We start from the raw sequence: 23,238 nt of genomic DNA on the forward strand, positions 1-23,238 counted from the left end.
CTGTGAGGAGAAGGGTATAAGAGTAGAAAACATGTAACTTAATGTTGCCACTAGGTGGCGCTATGACTAGAATTCAAAATTATCATATGGATGTCTTCAGGGTCAGTGTGTCATGACATATGAGAAATATGGAGCAGATTACATAATGTATGGCCGAGTTAAAACAATTTACAATTGCAGCATTATTAACGCTGTCCAAGGTGCTGAAGAGCCGTGGCCTCAAATATCCTCCTGGACACAGGTTCGAGTCCCAGTTGGGCCAAAGCCACACATCAATGAAGAAGAGCTATTTATCAGTCAAGAAAAGTGGATCCTGCTTTGATGTTTTCTGATTGTCACTTTATCGTAGTGGCAGACAGATTATATAAGTACTTGACTTATTTATGGCTATTAACATATTATATTACAGTTTTCCTTCTTATGAACATTTTAATTGCAATTGCTACTGTAGTGACCTCATTGCTTATCAAAGAAAAGCCCACTATGGTTGCTTGTAGACTAGTTTAGATGCAATGTCCAGGTGTTAACGCGAAAGGTCATTTATTTCTAATGTTGTACGTTTTCCAACACAAACCAAAAGATACGTTCCTTTACAAAACCCATTTGACTGTTCCAAAAAATTAAAGAAATCAAAACATTCGTTGTGACACTGTCTGTTCTCACACGGTCAAAAACCTGCGAGTCTAGCAACTAATTAAATTAAATGTGTCTTTACTGTTCACTATAATGATTCACATATTAATGAGACATGTAGATATTAGTCCATGAAATATATGTATTAACCACAACAGGGACAGTAAATATTGAACACAGAGCTTATAGTGCAAGGTCACACAACACAAACATCTAAAACCAATATGATAATGAATATAATAAAAATGAGAAAAGATGTAAACTACATATACATTTGACATATTGTGAGATGTGGTGTGTTGTTGTTGGTGCAGCATGCTGTGTGGTAAGAAGTTGTGAACTAGAGCAGCATCGTCGTGGTCCACAAGCTTGAGCATGTCCTTCATCCCACGGTGTTCATTGAGCAGGTTGTCTATAGCTGCCTTCATGGGGGCCGGCCACTGCTTGTGGTCCAACACAAACACTCTCCCTCCGGTGTTCACAGGTCCAGTCGGTGAGGACAGCAGGGGCAGAGACGGCCGACATGTTTCTATGAAAACAAAGGACAAAGAGTACAATGAGTTATTCTGACCTACAGAAGGGAAAAGCCTGATTTCACACACTTGAATGGGTGAAAACACGCTTTCCACTTTCAGATACTGACTCATGGCTAACTGGTATGTTTATGCAACCGTCTATTCATTTACACATTAAATATTGTGACATCTTGTGAGAAAAGAACGTTGTAACACATCCATTACCCTCCTAATAAATAGGATTTCAATTCAGTTCCTACTAACTAATGCTGGAGTGTCATCCACTACTTTGTCTGTTTGGTGGTTACCTGGATCTGCCTGAGGCCCGGGAGTCGTACTGGGAGTCACGTCTGGTTTGACAGCAGAATCTGCAGCAGGGCGTGGAGGAAACTGAAGCAGCTTGAGGGGTGCCGTTGAGGATGAGGATGACTGGGCAGTGGACGCTGCTTTGAGGAGGTGGATTCAGGGCCGGGGCAGAGTCTGTCTTGGTCCTGTGCTGGTCCCAGTCCAGAGGAACATGGCGGCTACCAGGCTCAACGTACTGCAGGCCAAACTTCTCTCCAGTGTCTCTACTAGAGAAATGAACAGCTGGACCCAGAACGTGTCCCAACACCTGTTGGGAGACTGCGTTGAGCTGGGCCATTAATGCAGGATCATACCTCTAAAACCTGACCGTGTTACAACTGTGTCACGAGCCTTTCAGTGATATACATCGCTGCCAACTGTACACGATGAAATAGAAAAATGCACTTTTAAAATACATATAATATATATATCTATATATATATAGATATATATATATAGATAGATATATATCTATGCATGAGGGATATTTTCAACACCGAGACTGATTCAGTATTCAATATACTAATGAGTGTTTTACTCACAGACTTATGGCAGTCCTAAATCCCAAAACTGCATTAAATTAGTTTCATGTAAATAGTGTGAATTGAAATATGCGCGTGAAACCGGCAACACCATGTCCTTGCATCCTAACCCCAACCATCCCAGGCCCTCACTGTATTCACCATCTGTAAATTTGTCAAACATTTGCAGGATTTTGTTTCAAACTGCTTAGTTCATGGTAAATATTATTGGAATTTACAATGTCTACAGATACAATCTCTTTCTTCCTCATTTTCATACTGCCAATTAAATGATCCCTTCCGAATGTCCTGTTAATAACATGCTATTCTCATTTCGTGCCAAATTTATTGAAAAGTTATTTGAAGGGAATATGAGGTGTCAGCAGTGTGAGTATCTTTGTACTTGAGTTCAAACAAACAACTTGGGCTTCACTCTTTTGCCAGCAGTCAAAATGTTGAAACAGCGCCACCAGTCCAATGGCAGTTTGTTGTGGCTGAAAACGGTACTGCACCTCTGTTGAAGAGCGAACGTTCGAAAAAGAACAAAAAGACAAACATCTGAATGCCCTCCCGCTATTGGTCAATACCATTACCCAGAGTTCCAAGGGGCAGATTCAGCCACATCAAAAAGCTCCTAACTGGAAAACTAGAGCGTTTTGAAATGTCAGTCTCTGCGAAGTGACCTTGAGCTGGACAAGATGTCAGAAACGAAACCCCCAGACTAACAAAACTGCTGCACCGTGAGTGAGAACGGGGGTGGGGCCCTATAAATAGCGAGCGACACCACTCCGACGTCGAGTGGGTGGGTGTCCTCGGATGTGTAGCAGGTGCTATCTGGGCCCTCCGTATATTACTCACTGTGCCCGTAGGGTTCAGGCAGAAAGGTGGACTATGGGGGGGAAGCCAGCCACGATGCGACTCCCCTGAGAACACTCTTGCACACTCTTTTTTTACTGGTTTTTTAGAAAAAAAAATCTTATTCTATAATACGGGTTTGAAACCCTTGGTGGGTTTACTCATTTCCTCCCACTTGGATCCGCAAATGGACCACCAATTTCGGACGGTTCTCAACGATACTATGCCCCCCGAGAGAACCGTGTCGGCGTCAGTTGAGCCAAATTGGGAGAACTATCTCTGGATTGCGGTCACGTGACGTCATGACTCACAACACTTTCCAACAGAGACACTTGTGTGTGCAGTGTATACATTGCATAATGAGAGTGCGACCTCTGGCTTCAACTGGCGTTTGGCACGTAGGATTACCAGCGATACCAGTGCACGGTATAACTGGCAGTTTAAAAAAGAAAATGTTCATTTATTTATTTTTAAAATTGGCAATTAATACAAGTTAAAAGTTATTTTTATTTTACATGTATATACACTTATCTTAAAATAGCATTTCTATATATTCTTTCCGAAACATCTCCCATCTCTTGCCTGTCTGTTTTCTGATCGCTTGGTTTAGCCGGAGCTGAGAAAATATGGTAATTGTGTGATATTCTTTAACTTAGTACAAAGGGCTGATTACCTGCTGTACATCTTACACATTGAAACACTCGGATCTCTCCTTCTTTTAGCGACTTATCGCTAAAAATCCAACAGTCTTATTTTCACGTTGTTTAGTTCCGCTAACGTTAGCCACCGTGCTAGCTTAGCGGATAGCGATAGCTTCCTTCTGTCCCCCTCCTGCTCGCTCTCTGCTCAGCGTGTCACATGTAGAGCTCTTCCTCTGCCTCCCTTCATGATAACGGTAACACGAGTAGTTCATTTGCTGTGTTGGAGGCAGTTCTCAGTGGGTTCGATGCACCATCGAAGCTCACACGTTAGCTACATCAGTTAGCCTGCCCCCCCTCTCCCCCCACGGCTCCCCTTCACAGGTTGACAAGCAGCCGCGGGGAGCTCCCTCTGGCGGGCCGGTCGTGGGCTCTCGGTCCTGAGTACTCCCCGGAGCCCACCGGGGGCAGGTTCTGGTACCGTCTTGTCGAGCTCCTGCCGGTAGAAAGTGGGTCTCTCCTTCTGCGACCGGCCGAGAGGAGCCTTCTGCCCGCGCTGCTCTCCACCCAGTGTCTCGGTATGTTTGACTCCACCACAGTGCGCTGGTTAAGCTAGCGGCACATCGTTGTAGAAGAAGCTAAAGCTGTCTGTATGTGACACCTGTTGAGCTTCGAGTTGGTAACGGGCTCTCTTCAAAAGGTCACCTGTTGTAAACTCACTGCCGGTGGAGACGGCAGCTCCTCCTCTCTCCCTGCGGTACCTGCACGCAGATGAACGCGAAACGCAACTCCGTGTTTTGATGTCATTTGTTATTGTATTGACATTTTAAATGAGTGTCCGGTAGTACATGACGACGTTTCTATCTAGACTTTCTGATGTCAACATTGACACATCTACACTTACACTACACATAGTACGTCAGTAGGTCATACTGCACTGTTTAATGACATGTTCAAATGTTGGCATGCACCAACATTAAGATAGTAAAACTATGTTGAGACTCGCCTTTTATATAAGCTACATTTACATTGAACAACCTGTATCATTCAATGCCTTTCAAATTCATATCCATATTGGAGAACACAGTAGTGGTATCACATGTGTGAAAAAGAAACTGTACAAATGCAAAGTTACAATGCCACTTCACTTGGAAAATAGCTCACCTGTAGCCCAAGACTCTTGTTGTGTGTGTATGATGATATCCTCCAATAACTTTCCTTTACATGCTCACAGGATGGAGACTCTAAGTGACTTGTGGAGACAGAGAAATGTTCCTGAGGAAACAATAGAGACCCGGTATGGAGGACAGACAATGACTTAAGTATAAATAAATAATGCATGAATAAATTTGCATACAAGGACACATAAATACGGGCATGAAGAAATGTAGAAATAGATTTATTTAATGATGTCCTGTTTAAGGTATCAACTTCTATTTATTTATTCCTGTATTTATTTATTTATACATTTTTATTTAAGCATTTAATTATTCCTGTATTTATTTCTACATTTATTTAAGCATTTATTTATTCATGTATTTATACTTAAGTCATTTTCTGTCCTCCATAACCCTGGAGCACGAGAAGGTATTTAACTGCAAAAGCAGAGTATTTGAGTCAAGCAACTGTACTTTTCAAAGACACTTTTTACTGTTTGTAAATAATTGAACACAAATATTACCAAAAATGATTAGGTTATCTAATCAGGATTGCTCTTTTTTTAAACACTGTTTCCATGTTTAGATTGATGCCAGCACATTCAGCTGATGACAGATAACAAATTAAAGATTTATTTGCCATCATTTGGTGATCGCCTAGCAGTGTTAGGATTCTGTAATCGGAAGGAAAACAACAACAACACTCGGAAATCAGAGGTTTTTGAGCGCCTGAAAGAAAAATTGTTTGTGACCTACCTGGTTCAAATTAACGACATGGTTTGACCGCGGATCAGCCTTTGAGAAACCGGGAGAGCCTGATGTCAATCATCTTGTTAATCTTAGCTGGCTAATAGGACATTTGATCGACTTAGTACGAGAAATAGGGAAAAAGGATGTGGGTTTCTTCTCATACTTGTTTCACATAACATGCAGGTTTTCCATATTTAAGGCCGTAATGACCTTTTTTAAGAATTTCTTTTTTCATAGTCAGGACGCAGAGTTGGGATTAGAACCCAGGGAGCTGCTGAGAGGAATGTTTATCTTTTTAATAGGATTTTATTGTTACTTGCAGAGTCCACTGTTGGATATAAATGCTCACCTCCAGTCACCAGTCCGTCAAGCTCCTGAAGTTCCTTTGTAGGTGTAAACCTACTTGGCTAATAAAATACATTAAAATAAAACGTTTCTGATTCTGATTCTCACGGGATTTTATACAAACTATTTGCAGTTTTGTGTAATGGATCCGCTTTTGGATCCGGGCCAAATGAGCCGCTTTATGAACTGAACGGATGAATGAATTGAATGGATGTAACAAGCAATACAACAGCCGCTACAAAAAAGTAATTACATCTTGTGCATTTTAAATCTTGCAATCCACCACTAACTTTTGCACATAAAGAGAATGAAATGACACATCACAGTAAAACTCACACATTTGACTTTGTCTCTAACCCTTTTCACACATTCTTCTGCATCTGTGTCCTTGGCAATGAAAGTCCCTTTAAAATATGGGCAGCAGTACTTTAGTTGTTGTACTGTAGTAGTACTACTAAAGTACTACGTTCACAGTGGGGGACGTGGGTACTACTAAAGTACTAAAGTACTACATTCACAGTGGGGGACGAGAGTACTACTAAAGTACCACGTTCACAGTGGGGACGAGAGTACTACTAAAGTACTACGTTCACAGTGGGGGACGAGAGTAATACTAAAGTACCACGTTCACAGTGGGAGACGTGGGTACTACTAAAGTACTATGTTCACAGTGGGGGACGAGAGTACTACTAAAGTACTACGTTCACAGTGGGAGACGTGGGTACTACTAAAGTACTATGTTCACAGTGGGGGACGAGAGTACTATTAAAGTACTACGTACACAGTGGGGGATGAGAGTACTACTAAAGTACTAAAGTACTATGTTCACAGTGGGGGACTTTAGTACTACTAAAGTACTACGTTCACAGTGGGAGACGTGGGTACTACTAAAGTACTAAAGTACTACGTTCACAGTGGGGGACGAGAGTACTACTAAAGTACTATGTTCACAGTGGGGGACGAGAGTACTACTAAAGTACTATGTTCACAGTGGGGGACGAGAGTACTACTAAAGTACCAAGTTCACAGTGGGGGACGAGAGTACTACTAAAGTACTAAAGTACTACGTTCACAGTGGGGGACGAGAGTACTACTAAAGTACTACGTTCACAGTGGGGGACGAGAGTACTACTAAAGTACTACGTTCACAGTGGGAGACGTGGGTACTACTAAAGTACTATGTTCACAGTGGGGGACGAGAGTACTACTAAAGTACTACGTTCACAGTGGGAGACGAGGGTACTACTAAAGTACTACGTTCACAGTGGGAGACGTGGGTACTACTAAAGTACTACGTTCACAGTGGGGGAGGAGAGTACTACAAAAGTACTAAAGTACTACGTTCACAGTGGGGGACTTTAGTACTACTAAAGTACTACGTTCACAGTGGGAGACGTGGGTACTACTAAAGTACTAAAGTACTACGTTCACAGTGGGGGACGAGAGTACTACTAAAGTACCACGTTCACAGTGGGGGACGTTAGTACTACTAAAGTACTACGTTCGCACTGAGAGACGAGAGTACTACTAAAGTACTACGTTCACACTGGGAGACGAGTGTACTACTAAAGTATAACGTTCACAGTGGGAATACATGAGTACTACTAAAGTACTACGTTCACAGTGGGGGACGAGAGTAATACTAAAGTACTACGTTCACAGTGGGGGACGAGAGTACTGCTAAAGTACTACGTTCACACTGAGAGACGAGAGTACTACTAAAGTACTACGTTCACAGTGGGAATACATGAGTACTACTAAAGTACTACGTTCACAGTGGGGGACGAGAGTACTACTAAAGTACTACGTTCACAGTGGGAGACGAGAGTACTACTAAAGTACTACGTTTACAGTGGGGCACGAGAGTACTACTAAAGTACTACGTTCACAGTGGGGGACGAGAGTACTACTAAAGTACTACGTTTACAGTGGGGGACGAGAGTACTACTAAAGTACTACGTTCACAGTGGGGGACGAGAGTACTACTAAAGTACTAAGTTCACAGTGGGAGACGAGAGTACTACTAAAGTACTACGTTCACAGTGGGAGACGAGAGTACTACTAAAGTACTACGTTTACAGTGGGGCACGAGAGTACTACGTTCACAGTGGGGGACGAGAGTACTACTAAAGTACTACGTTCACAGTGGGGGACGAGAGTACTACTAAAGTACTACGTTTACAGTGGGGGACGAGAGTACTACTAAAGTACTAAAGTACTACGTTCACAGTGGGAGACGAGAGTACTACTTAAGTACTACGTTTACAGTGGGGGACGAGAGTACTACTAAAGTACTACGTTCACAGTGGGGGACGAGAGTACTACTAAAGTACTACGTTCACAGTGGGGGACGTTAGTACTACTAAAGTACTACGTTCACAGTGGGGGACGTTAGTACTACTAAAGTACTACGTTCACAGTGGGAGACGAGAGTACTACTAAAGTACTACGTTCACACTGGGAGACGGGAGTAATACTAAAGTATTACGTTCACAGTGGGAATACATGAGTACTACTAAAATACTACGTTCACAGTGGGGGACGTTAGTACTACTAAAGTACTACGTTCACAGTGGGAGACGTGGGTACTACTAAAGTACTATGTTCACAGTGGGGGACGAGAGTACTACTAAAGTACTACGTTCACAGTGGGAGACGTGGGTACTACTAAAGTACTACGTTCACAGTGGGGGACGAGAGTACTACTAAAGTACTACGTTCACAGTGGGAGACGTGGGTACTACTAAAGTACTATGTTCACAGTGGGAAACGAGAGTACTACTAAAGTAACACGTTCACAGTGGGGGACGAGAGTACTGCTAAAGTACTACGTTCACAGTGGGAGACGTGGGTACTACTAAAGTACTACGTTCACATTGGGAGACGTGGGTACTACTAAAGTACTACGTTCACAGTGGGAGACGTGGGTACTACTAAAGTACTACGTTCACATTGGGAGACGTGGGTACTTTTAAAGTACTACGTTTACAGTGGGGGACGAGAGTACTACTAAAGTACTACGTTCACAGTGGGGGACGAGAGTACTACTAAAGTACTACGTTCACAGTGGGAGACGAGAGTATTACTAAAGTACTAAGGTCACATTTGGAGATGAGAGTACTACTAAAGTACTACGTTCACAGTGGGGGACGAGAGTACTACTAAAGTACTACGTTCACAGTGGGAGTTGTGGGTACTACTAAAGTACTATGTTCACAGTGGGAAACGAGAGTACTACTAAAGTAACACGTTCACAGTGGGGGACGAGAGTACTGCTAAAGTACTACGTTCACAGTGGGAGACGTGGGTACTTTTAAAGTACTACGTTTACAGTGGGGGACGAGAGTACTACTAAAGTACTACGTTCACAGTGGGGGACGAGAGTACTACTAAAGTACTACGTTCACAGTGGGGGACGAGAGTATTACTAAAGTACTAAGGTCACATTTGGAGATGAGAGTACTACTAAAGTACTACGTTTACAATGGGGGACGAGAGTACTACTAAAGTACTACATTCACAGTGGGAGACGAGAGTACTACTAAAGTACTACGTTTACAATGGGGGACGAGAGTACTACTAAAAAACTACGTTTACAGTGGGGGACGAGAGTACTACTAAAGTACTACGTTCACAGTGGGGGACGTTAGTACTACTAAAGTACCACGTTCACAGTGGGGGACGAGAGTACTACTAAAGTACTACGTTCACAGTGGGGGACGTTAGTACTACTAAAGTACCACGTTCACAGTGGGGGACGAGAGTACTACTAAAGTACTACGTTCACAGTGGGGGACGTTAGTACTACTAAAGTACCACGTTCACAGTGGGGGACGAGAGTACTACTAAAGTACTACGTTCACAGTGGGAGACGTATGTACTACTAAAGTACTACGTTTACAGTGAGGGAGGAGAGTACTACTAAAGTACTAATGTTCACAGTGGGGGACGAGAGTACTATTAAAGTACTACGTTCACAGTGGGGGACGAGAGTACTACTGAAGTACTAAAGTACTACGTTCACAGTGGGAGACGAGAGTACTACTAAAGTACTACGTTCACAGTGGGGGACGTTAGTACTACTAAAGTACTACGTTCACAGTGGGAGACGAGAGTACTACTAAAGTACTACGTTCACACTGGGAGACGGGAGTAATACTAAAGTATTCCGTTCACAGTGGGAATAAATGAGTACTACTAAAGTACTACGTTCACAGTGGGAGACGTGGGTACTACTAAAATACTATGTTCACAGTGGGGGACGAGAGTACTACTAAAGTACTACGTTCACAGTGGGAGACGTGGGTAATACTAAAGTACTACGTTTACAGTGGGAGACGTGGGTACTTTTAAAGTACTACGTTTACAGTGGGGGACGAGAGTACTACTAAAGTACTACGTTCACAGTGGGGGACGAGAGTACTACTAAAGTACTACGTTCACAGTGGGGGACGAGAGTATTACTAAAGTACTAAGGTCACATTTGGAGATGAGAGTACTACTAAAGTACTACGTTCACAGTGGGGGACGAGAGTACTACTAAAGTACTACGTTCACAGTGGGAGACGAGAGTACTACTAAAGTACTACGTTCACAGTGGGAGACGAGAGTACTACTAAAGTACTATGTTCACAGTGGGAAACGAGAGTACTACTAAAGTAACACGTTCACAGTGGGGGACGAGAGTACTACTAAAGTACTACGTTCACAGTGGGAGACGTGGGTACTACTAAAGTACTACGTTCACAGTGGGAGACGTGGGTACTTTTAAAGTACTACGTTTACAGTGGGGGACGAGAGTACTACTAAAGTACTACGTTCACAGTGGGGACGAGAGTATTACTAAAGTACTAAGGTCACATTTGGAGATGAGAGTACTACTAAAGTACTACGTTCACAGTGGGGGACGAGAGTACTACTAAAGTACTACGTTTACTATGGGGGACGAGAGTACTACTAAAGTACTACGTTTACAGTGGGGGACGAGAGTACTACTAAAGTACTAAAGTACTACGTTCACAGTGGGAGACGAGAGTACTACTAAAGTACTACGTTCACAGTGGGGGACGAGAGTACTACTAAAGTACTACGTTCACAGTGGGAGACGAGAGTACTACTAAAGTACTACGTTCACAGGGGGGACTTCAATACAACCAGAGGAGTTGCCCCCTGGTGGTCAAAAGAGAGAATGCAGCTTTAACACATGAAACATAGACTTCTATAAAACCAGGAGTCGCCCCCTGGTGGTCAAAAGAGAGAATGCAGCTTTAACACATGACGCATAGACTTCAATACAACAAGAGGAGTCGCCCCCTGGTGGTCAAAAGAGAGAATGCAGCTTTAACACATGACGCATAGACTTCTATAAAACCAGAGGAGTCGCCCCCTGGTGGTCAAAAGAGAGAATGCAGCTTTAACACATGAAGCATAGACTTCAATACAACAAGAGGAGTCGCCCCCTTGTGGTCATAAGAGAGAATGCAGCTTTAACACATGAAGCATAGACTTCTATAAAACCAGAGGAGTCGCCCCCTGGTGGTCAAAAGAGAGAATGCAGCTTTAACACATGACGCATAGACTTCTATAAAACCAGAGGAGTCGCCCCCTGGTGGTCAAAAGAGAGAATGCAGCTTTAACACATGAAACATAGACTTCAATACAACAAGAGGAGTCGCACCCTTGTGGTCATAAGAGAGAATGCAGCTTTAACACATGCAGCCTTGACTTCAATACAACCAGAGGAGTCGCCCCCTGGTGGTTAAAAGAGAGAATGCAGCTTTAACACATGACGCATAGACTTCTATAAAACCAGAGGAGTCGCCCCCTGGTGGTCAAAAGAGAGAATGCAGCTTTAACACATGACGCATAGACTTCTATAAAACCAGAGGAGTCGCCCCCTGGTGGTTAAAAGAGAGAATGCAGCTTTAACACATGACGCATAGACTTCTATAAAACCAGAGGAGTCGCCCCCTGGTGGTCAGGAGAGAGAATGCAGCTTTAACACATGAAGCATAGACTTCAATACAACAAGAGGAGTCGCCCCCTGGTGGTCAAAAGAGAGAATGCAGCTTTAACACATGAAGCATAGACTTCAATACAACAAGAGGAGTCGCCCCCTGGTGGTCAAAAGAGAGAATGCAGCTTTAACACATGAAACATAGACTTCAATACAACAAGAGGAGTCGCCCCCTGGTGGTCAAAAGAGAGAATGCAGCTTTAACACATGACGCATAGACTTCTATAAAACCAGAGGAGTCGCCCCCTGGTGGTCAAAAGAGAGAATGCAGCTTTAACACATGACGCATAGACTTCTATAAAACCAGAGGAGTCGCCCCCTGGTGGTCAGGAGAGAGAATTCAGCTTTAACTGGATTAGTTTTATTTTCAGTTAGTCCTGGGTGTGAGGTTAGACCATGTCCTGGTGTGAGGTTAGACCATGTCCTGGTGTGAGGTTAGACCATGTCCCGGTAACCAGTGAAGGTCACGGAGGAGTGGAGGATTATGGGTAAATTTAGGAGGTTGAAGACCAGTCGAGCAGCTGCATTCTGGATGAGCTGCAGAGGTCGAATGGCATTAGCAGTTTCTTAAACATCCATGAGACTGAAACACACATTAATTTGTCTATTCATTATTTCATTAAGCTGAAATTAATCAAACTTGTTTATAATTATATTATTTTTAGTAATTTAAGGTAAAATCTCCAGTTCTAGCTCCATCCATCCATCCATCCATTATCACCCGCTTATCCGGGGTTCGGGTCGCGGTGGCAGCAGGTTCAGCAGGCCGACCCAGGCTTCCCTCTCACCCGCAGCACTTTCCAGCTCATTCTGGGGGATCCCGAGGCGTTCCAAGGCCAGCCGGGAGATATAATCCCTCCAGCGTGTCCTCGGTCTTCCCCGGGCCTCCTACCAGTTGGACGTGCCCGGAAAACCTCTAATGGGAGGCGTCCAGGAGGCATCCTAACTAGATGCCCGAACCACCTCAGCTGACTCCTTTCGACACGAAGGAGCAGCGACTCGACTCCAAGCTCCCCCCTGATGTCCGAGCTCCTTACCCTATCTCTAAGGCTGAGCCCGGCCACCCTACGGAGGAAGCTCATTTCGGCCGCTTGTATCCGAGATCTCGTTCTTTCGGTCACGACCCAGAGTTCGTGACCATAGGTGAGGGTTGGAACGTAGACCGACCAGTAAATGGAGAGCTTTGCCTTCCGGCTCAGCTCCCTCTTCACTAAGACGGACCGGTACAGCGCCTCTTTTACTGCTGCAGCCGCACCGATCCGCCTATCGATCTCCCGCTCCACCTTACCCTCACTCGTGAACAAGACCCCGAGATACTTGAACTCCTTCGCTTGGGGTAGGCAGTTTGCCCCCACCTGGAGGGAGCAATCCGCCGGTTTCCGGCAGAGCACCATGGCCTCAGATTTGGAGGTGCTAACTCTCATCCCTGCCGCTTCGCACTCGGCTGCAAAACGCCCCAGTGAATGCTGGAGGTCACGGTCCGAGGAGGCAAACAGGACCACATCATCCGCAAACAGCAGAGAGGCGATCCCGAGACTCCCGAACCGGATCCTCTCCGCCCCCTGGCTGCGCCTAGATATCCTGTCCATGAAGGTCACGAACAGGACCGGTGATAAAGGGCAGCCCTGGCGGAGGCCAACACCCACCGGGAACGTGTCTGACTTACTACCGAGGAGACGAACACAGCTCCTACTGCAGGCATACAGAGACCGGATGGCCCGTGCCAACGGGTCCGGCACCCCATACTCCCGCAGCACCCCCCACAAAAACCCCCGAGGGACCCGGTCGAAAGCCTTCTCCAGGTCTACAAAGCACATGTAAACTGGTTGGGCAAACTCCCAGGACCCCTCCAGTAATCTTGCGAGGGTAAAGAGCTGGTCCACTGTTCCACGACCGGGACGGAATCCGCACTGTTCGTCCTGAATCTGAGGTTCGACAAGCGGTCGGAGCCTCCTCTCCAGCACCCTGGCATAAGCTTTTCCCGGGAGGCTGAGCAGTGTGATACCACGATAGTTCGAGCACACTCTCCGGTCCCCCTTCTTGAAGATGGGAACCACCACCCCGGTCTGCCAGTCCATGGGCACTGTTCCCGACCCCCATGCGACACTGAAAAGGCGTGTCAACCAAGACAGCCCAACAATGTCCAGCGCTTTCAGCATCTCAGGGCGGATCTCATCCACCCCTGGCGCCTTGCCACCAAGGAGCTTTTTGACTACCTTAGCGACCTCTGCCAGGGATATGGGTGAATCCACCCCAAAGTCTTCCGGCGCTGCCCCCTCTCCGGGGGACATGTTGGCCGGGTTTAGGAGTTCCTCAAAGTGCTCTTTCCACCGCCCGACGATGTCCCCAGTCCGGGTCAGCAGTTCCCCCCCCCTGCTGAGAACAGCCTGGGGTAGACCCTGCTTTCCCTTCCTGAGCCGTCGGATGGTTTGCCAGAACTTCCTTGAGGCCAACCGAAAGTCCTTCTCCATGGCCTCCCCGAACTCCTCCCATGCCCGAGTTTTAGCCTCCGCGACCATCGTCGCTGCAGCCCTTTTGGCCCGCCGGTACCCGTCAGCTGCTTCAGGAGACCCCTGGGCCAGCCAGGCCCGAAAGGCCTCCTTCTTCAGTTTGACGGCTACCCTCACCCCCGGTGTCCACCACCGGGTTCTAGGGTTGCCGCCACGACAGGCACCGATGACCTTCCGGCCACAGCCCCGAGCAGCCGCGTCCACAATAGAGGCTTTGAACAAGGTCCACTCGGATTCCATGTCCCCAGCCTCCCTCGGGATTTGTGAGAAGTTCTTCCGGAGGTGGGAGTTGAAGACCTCCCGGACAGGATCCTCTGCCAGACGTTCCCAGTTCACCCTCACTACACGTTTGGGCTTGCCAGGTCTCTCTAGCCGAGTCCCCCGCCATCTGATCCAACTCACCACCAGGTGGTGATCAGTTGACAGCTCTGCTCCTCTCTTCACCCGAGTGTCCAAGACATATGGCCGCAGATCAGATGATACGATTACAAAGTCGATCATTGATCTCCGGCCTAAGGTGTTCTGGTACCAGGTACACTTATGAGCCACCTTATGTTCGAACATGGTGTTCGTTATGGACAAACTGTGGCTAGCACAGAAGTCCAACAACAAAACACCATTCGGGTTCAGATCGGGCAAGCCGTTCCTCCCAATCACGCCCCGCCAGGTTTCTCTGTCATTGCCCACGTGAGCGTTGAAGTCTCCCAGGAGAACTATGGAGTCGGCAGGCGGCGCCCTTTCCAGGACCCCTCCCACCGACTCCAAGAAGGCCGGATACTCCGAAATGCTGTTCGGTGCATAAGCACAAACAACAGTCAGAGCCTTACTCCCCGCAACCCGTAGGCGCAGGGAGGCGACCCTCTCGTTCCCCGGGGAAAACTCCAACACAGCGGCGCTCAGCCGGGGGCTCGTGAGTATCCCCACTCCCGCCCGGCGCCTCTCACCCTGGGCAACTCCAGAAAAGGACAAAGTCCAACCCTTCTCCAGGAGCTTGGTTCCAGAGCCCATGCTGTGCGTGGAGGTGAGCCCAACTATATCTAGCTGGTACCGCTCCACCTCCTGCACCAGCTCCGGCTCTTTCCCCGCTAGTGAGGTGACGTTCCACGTCCCTAGAGCTAGTCTATGCTGCCGGCGATCGGCCCGCCCAGGTCTCCCGCCTGGCCCGCCGCCCGGTCTACATAGCACCCGACCCCGATAATTCACCCTGCGGGTGGTGGGTCCACAGGGTGCCAGCTGCTCCATGTTGTTCTTTCGGGCTGAGCCCGACCGGGCCCCATGGGCGAAAGCCCGGCCACCAGACGCTCGCCGACGAGCTCCCCTCCTGGGTCTGGCTCCGGGAGGGTGCCCCGGTTTCCCTTGTCCGGGCAAGGTGGCTACAATCCGTGGGCTGCTATTCATCAGGGTTTATTGAACCGCTCTTAGTCTGGGCTCTCCCCCGAGACCTGTTTGCCTTGGGAGACCCTACCAGGGGCTGACGCCCCGGACAACATAGCTCCCAGGATCACTGAGCCACTCAAACTCCTCCACCACGTTAAGGTGGCGATTCATAGGAGGAGCAGTTCTAGCTCTTCAAATGTTAATATTTTCACTTTTCTATTTGACTATGAAACTGAATATATTTTGGTTTTGGACTGTTGGTTGGACAACATAACATTTTAAGGCATTTTGTAGGAAATAATGTGGTTATGTAAATAGGCTTAAATAGACTACGGTCACATGGCTTCATTAATATGGACTTTAAAAGAGTAAAATTCAAGTCAACAAGTCGATGGATTCAATGTCAGTATAATGACACTCGTGTCGAGTTCCACACTGTTACATGATTTAAATGGCTGACTTCCGGGACCGTTTAGAGCATGGTCCCAAGAGACTTTCTTTTCAGTTTACATCTTCGCCGATCAAACTTCGCCGATGCTCCAACTCGCCGCCCTTCAACGAATCCATACAATCTTCACAGTGAAGCATTATCAAGGTATTAAGTCTATTCTGACACATTCTGAGAGGGATCTGATTAATCTGTGAGGAGAAGGGTATAAGAGTAGAAAACATGTAACTTAATGTTGCCACTAGGTGGCGCTATGACTAGAATTCAAAATTATCATATGGATGTCTTCAGGGTCAGTGTGTCATGACATATGAGAAATATGGAGCAGATTACATAATGTATGGCCGAGTTAAAACAATTTACAATTGCAGCATTATTAACGCTGTCCAAGGTGCTGAAGAGCCGTGGCCTCAAATATCCTCCTGGACACAGGTTCGAGTCCCAGTTGGGCCAAAGCCACACATCAATGAAGAAGAGCTATTTATCAGTCAAGAAAAGTGGATCCTGCTTTGATGTTTTCTGATTGTCACTTTATCGTAGTGGCAGACAGATTATATAAGTACTTGATTTATTTATGGCTATTAACATATTATATTACAGTTTTCCTTCTTATGAACATTTTAATTGCAATTGCTACTGTAGTGACCTCATTGCTTATCAAAGAAAAGGCCACTATGGTTGCTTGTAGACTAGTTTAGATGCAATGTCCAGGTGTTAACGCGAAAGGTCATTTATTTCTAATGTTGTACGTTTTCCAACACAAACCAAAAGATACGTTCCCTTACAAAACCCATTTGACTGTTCCAAAAAATGAAAGAAATCAAAACATTCGTTGTGACACTGTCTGTTCTCACACGGTCAAAAACCTGCGAGTCTAGCAACTAATTAAATTAAATGTGTCTTTACTGTTCACTATAATGATTCACATATTAATGAGACATGTAGATATTAGTCCATGAAATATATGTATTAACCACAACAGGGACAGTAAATATTGAACACAGAGCTTATAGTGCAAGGTCACACAACACAAACATCTAAAACCAATATGATAATGAATATAATAAAAATGAGAAAAGATGTAAACTACATATACATTTGACATATTGTGAGATTTGGTGTGTTGTTGTTGGTGCAGCATGCTGTGTGGTAAGAAGTTGTGAACTAGAGCAGCATCGTCCTGGTCCACAAGCTTGAGCATGTCCTTCATCCCACGGTGTTCATTGAGCAGGTTGTCTATAGCTGCCTTCATGGGGGCCGGCCACTGCTTGTGGTCCAACACAAACACTCTCCCTCCGGTGTTCACAGGTCCAGTCGGTGAGGACAGCAGGGGCAGAGACGGCCGACATGTTTCTATGAAAACAAAGGACAAAGAGTACAATGAGTTATTCTGACCTACAGAAGGGAAAAGCCTGATTTCACACACTTGAATGGGTGAAAACACGCTTTCCACTTTCAGATACTGACTCATGGCTAACTGGTATGTTTATGCAACCGTCTATTCATTTACACATTAAATATTGTGACATCTTGTGAGAAAAGAACGTTGTAACACATCCATTACCCTCCTAATAAATAGGATTTCAATTCAGTTCCTACTAACTAATGCTGGAGTGTCATCCACTACTTTGTCTGTTTGGTGGTTACCTGGATCTGCCTGAGGCCCGGGAGTCGTACTGGGAGTCACGTCTGGTTTGACAGCAGAATCTGCAGCAGGGCGTGGAGGAAACTGAAGCAGCTTGAGGGGTGCCGTTGAGGATGAGGATGACTGGGCAGTGGACGCTGCTTTGAGGAGGTGGATTCAGGGCCGGGGCAGAGTCTGTCTTGGTCCTGTGCTGGTCCCAGTCCAGAGGAACATGGCGGCTACCAGGCTCAACGTACTGCAGGCCAAACTTCTCTCCAGTGTCTCTACTAGAGAAATGAACAGCTGGACCCAGAACGTGTCCCAACACCTGTTGGGAGACTGCGTTGAGCTGGGCCATTAATGCAGGATCATACCTCTAAAACCTGACCGTGTTACAACTGTGTCACGAGCCTTTCAGTGATATACATCGCTGCCAACTGTACACGATGAAATAGAAAAATGCACTTTTAAAATACATATAATATATATATCTATATATATATAGATATATATATATATAGATAGATATATATCTATGCATGAGGGATATTTTCAACACCGAGACTGATTCAGTATTCAATATACTAATGAGTGTTTTACTCACAGACTTATGGCAGTCCTAAATCCCAAAACTGCATTAAATTAGTTTCATGTAAATAGTGTGAATTGAAATATGCGCGTGAAACCGGCAACACCATGTCCTTGCATCCTAACCCCAACCATCCCAGGCCCTCACTGTATTCACCATCTGTAAATTTGTCAAACATTTGCAGGATTTTGTTTCAAACTGCTTAGTTCATGGTAAATATTATTGGAATTTACAATGTCTACAGATACAATCTCTTTCTTCCTCATTTTCATACTGCCAATTAAATGATCCCTTCCGAATGTCCTGTTAATAACATGCTATTCTCATTTCGTGCCAAATTTATTGAAAAGTGATTTGAAGGGAATATGAGGTGTCAGCAGTGTGAGTATCTTTGTACTTGAGTTCAAACAAACAACTTGGGCTTCACTCTTTTGCCAGCAGTCAAAATGTTGAAACAGCGCCACCAGTCCAATGGCAGTTTGTTGTGGCTGAAAACGGTACTGCACCTCTGTTGAAGAGCGAACGTTCGAAAAAGAACAAAAAGACAAACATCTGAATGCCCTCCCGCTATTGGTCAATACCATTACCCAGAGTTCCAAGGGGCAGATTCAGCCACATCAAAAAGCTCCTAACTGGAAAACTAGAGCGTTTTGAAATGTCAGTCTCTGCGAAGTGACCTTGAGCTGGACAAGATGTCAGAAACGAAACCCCCAGACTAACAAAACTGCTGCACCGTGAGTGAGAACGGGGGTGGGGCCCTATAAATAGCGAGCGACACCACTCCGACGTCGAGTGGGTGGGTGTCCTCGGATGTGTAGCAGGTGCTATCTGGGCCCTCCGTATATTACTCACTGTGCCCGTAGGGTTCAGGCAGAAAGGTGGACTATGGGGGGGAAGCCAGCCACGATGCGACTCCCCTGAGAACACTATTGCACACTCTTTTTTTACTGGTTTTTTAGAAAAAAAAATCTTATTCTATAATACGGGTTTGAAACCCTTGGTGGGTTTACTCATTTCCTCCCACTTGGATCCGCAAATGGACCACCAATTTCGGACGGTTCTCAACGATACTATGCCCCCCGAGAGAACCGTGTCGGCGTCAGTTGAGCCAAATTGGGAGAACTATCTCTGGATTGCGGTCACGTGACGTCATGACTCACAACACTTTCCAACAGAGACACTTGTGTGTGCAGTGTATACATTGCATAATGAGAGTGCGACCTCTGGCTTCAACTGGCGTTTGGCACGTAGGATTACCAGCGATACCAGTGCACGGTATAACTGGCAGTTTAAAAAAGAAAATGTTCATTTATTTATTTTTAAAATTGGCAATTAATACAAGTTAAAAGTTATTTTTATTTTACATGTATATACACTTATCTTAAAATAGCATTTCTATATATTCTTTCCGAAACATCTCCCATCTCTTGCCTGTCTGTTTTCTGATCGCTTGGTTTAGCCGGAGCTGAGAAAATATGGTAATTGTGTGATATTCTTTAACTTAGTACAAAGGGCTGATTACCTGCTGTACATCTTACACATTGAAACACTCGGATCTCTCCTTCTTTTAGCGACTTATCGCTAAAAATCCAACAGTCTTATTTTCACGTTGTTTAGTTCCGCTAACGTTAGCCACCGTGCTAGCTTAGCGGATAGCGATAGCTTCCTTCTGTCCCCCTCCTGCTCGCTCTCTGCTCAGCGTGTCACATGTAGAGCTCTTCCTCTGCCTCCCTTCATGATAACGGTAACACGAGTAGTTCATTTGCTGTGTTGGAGGCAGTTCTCAGTGGGTTCGATGCACCATCGAAGCTCACACGTTAGCTACATCAGTTAGCCTGCCCCCCCTCTCCCCCCACGGCTCCCCTTCACAGGTTGACAAGCAGCCGCGGGGAGCTCCCTCTGGCGGGCCGGTCGTGGGCTCTCGGTCCTGAGTACTCCCCGGAGCCCACCGGGGGCAGGTTCTGGTACCGTCTTGTCGAGCTCCTGCCGGTAGAAAGTGGGTCTCTCCTTCTGCGACCGGCCGAGAGGAGCCTTCTGCCCGCGCTGCTCTCCACCCAGTGTCTCGGTATGTTTGACTCCACCACAGTGCGCTGGTTAAGCTAGCGGCACATCGTTGTAGAAGAAGCTAAAGCTGTCTGTATGTGACACCTGTTGAGCTTCGAGTTGGTAACGGGCTCTCTTCAAAAGGTCACCTGTTGTAAACTCACTGCCGGTGGAGACGGCAGCTCCTCCTCTCTCCCTGCGGTACCTGCACGCAGATGAACGCGAAACGCAACTCCGTGTTTTGATGTCATTTGTTATTGTATTGACATTTTAAATGAGTGTCCGGTAGTATATGACGACGTTTCTATCTAGACTTTCTGATGTCAACATTGACACATCTACACTTACACTACACATAGTACGTCAGTAGGTCATACTGCACTGTTTAATGACATGTTCAAATGTTGGCATGCACCAACATTAAGATAGTAAAACTATGTTGAGACTCGCCTTTTATATAAGCTACATTTACATTGAACAACCTGTATCATTCAATGCCTTTCAAATTCATATCCATATTGGAGAACACAGTAGTGGTATCACATGTGTGAAAAAGAAACTGTACAAATGCAAAGTTACAATGCCACTTCACTTGGAAAATAGCTCACCTGTAGCCCAAGACTCTTGTTGTGTGTGTATGATGATATCCTCCAATAACTTTCCTTTACATGCTCACAGGATGGAGACTCTAAGTGACTTGTGGAGACAGAGAAATGTTCCTGAGGAAACAATAGAGACCCGGTATGGAGGACAGACAATGACTTAAGTATAAATAAATAATGCATGAATAAATTTGCATACAAGGACACATAAATACGGGCATGAAGAAATGTAGAAATAGATTTATTTAATGATGTCCTGTTTAAGGTATCAACTTCTATTTATTTATTCCTGTATTTATTTATTTATACATTTTTATTTAAGCATTTAATTATTCCTGTATTTATTTCTACATTTATTTAAGCATTTATTTATTCATGTATTTATACTTAAGTCATTTTCTGTCCTCCATAACCCTGGAGCACGAGAAGGTATTTAACTGCAAAAGCAGAGTATTTGAGTCAAGCAACTGTACTTTTCAAAGACACTTTTTACTGTTTGTAAATAATTGAACACAAATATTACCAAAAATGATTAGGTTATCTAATCAGGATTGCTCTTTTTTTAAACACTGTTTCCATGTTTAGATTGATGCCAGCACATTCAGCTGATGACAGATAACAAATTAAAGATTTATTTGCCATCATTTGGTGATCGCCTAGCAGTGTTAGGATTCTGTAATCGGAAGGAAAACAACAACAACACTCGGAAATCAGAGGTTTTTGAGCGCCTGAAAGAAAAATTGTTTGTGACCTACCTGGTTCAAATTAACGACATGGTTTGACCGCGGATCAGCCTTTGAGAAACCGGGAGAGCCTGATGTCAATCATCTTGTTAATCTTAGCTGGCTAATAGGACATTTGATCGACTTAGTACGAGAAATAGGGAAAAAGGATGTGGGTTTCTTCTCATACTTGTTTCACATAACATGCAGGTTTTCCATATTTAAGGCCGTAATGACCTTTTTTAAGAATTTCTTTTTTCATAGTCAGGACGCAGAGTTGGGATTAGAACCCAGGGAGCTGCTGAGAGGAATGTTTATCTTTTTAATAGGATTTTATTGTTACTTGCAGAGTCCACTGTTGGATATAAATGCTCACCTCCAGTCACCAGTCCGTCAAGCTCCTGAAGTTCCTTTGTAGGTGTAAACCTACTTGGCTAATAAAATACATTAAAATAAAACGTTTCTGATTCTGATTCTCACGGGATTTTATACAAACTATTTGCAGTTTTGTGTAATGGATCCGCTTTTGGATCCGGGCCAAATGAGCCGCTTTATGAACTGAACGGATGAATGAATTGAATGGATGTAACAAGCAATACAACAGCCGCTACAAAAAAGTAATTACATCTTGTGCATTTTAAATCTTGCAATCCACCACTAACTTTTGCACATAAAGAGAATGAAATGACACATCACAGTAAAACTCACACATTTGACTTTGTCTCTAACCCTTTTCACACATTCTTCTGCATCTGTGTCCTTGGCAATGAAAGTCCCTTTAAAATATGGGCAGCAGTACTTTAGTTGTTGTACTGTAGTAGTACTACTAAAGTACTACGTTCACAGTGGGGGACGTGGGTACTACTAAAGTACTAAAGTACTACATTCACAGTGGGGCGACGAGAGTACTACTAAAGTACCACGTTCACAGTGGGGACGAGAGTACTACTAAAGTACTACGTTCACAGTGGGGGACGAGAGTAATACTAAAGTACCACGTTCACAGTGGGAGACGTGGGTACTACTAAAGTACTATGTTCACAGTGGGGGACGAGAGTACTACTAAAGTACTACGTTCACAGTGGGAGACGTGGGTACTACTAAAGTACTATGTTCACAGTGGGGGACGAGAGTACTATTAAAGTACTACGTTCACAGTGGGGGATGAGAGTACTACTAAAGTACTAAAGTACTACGTTCACAGTGGGGGACTTTAGTACTACTAAAGTACTACGTTCACAGTGGGAGACGTGGGTACTACTAAAGTACTAAAGTACTACGTTCACAGTGGGGGACGAGAGTACTACTAAAGTACTACGTTCACAGTGGGGGACGAGAGTACTACTAAAGTACTATGTTCACAGTGGGGGACGAGAGTACTACTAAAGTACCAAGTTCACAGTGGGGGACGAGAGTACTACTAAAGTACTAAAGTACTACGTTCACAGTGGGGGACGAGAGTACTACTATAGTACTACGTTCACAGTGGGGGACGAGAGTACTACTAAAGTACTACGTTCACAGTGGGAGACGTGGGTACTACTAAAG

The sequence above is a fragment of the Cyclopterus lumpus genome, chromosome 12 (genome assembly GCF_009769545.1).
Source record: "Cyclopterus lumpus isolate fCycLum1 chromosome 12, fCycLum1.pri, whole genome shotgun sequence".
NCBI lineage: Eukaryota > Metazoa > Chordata > Actinopteri > Perciformes > Cyclopteridae > Cyclopterus > Cyclopterus lumpus.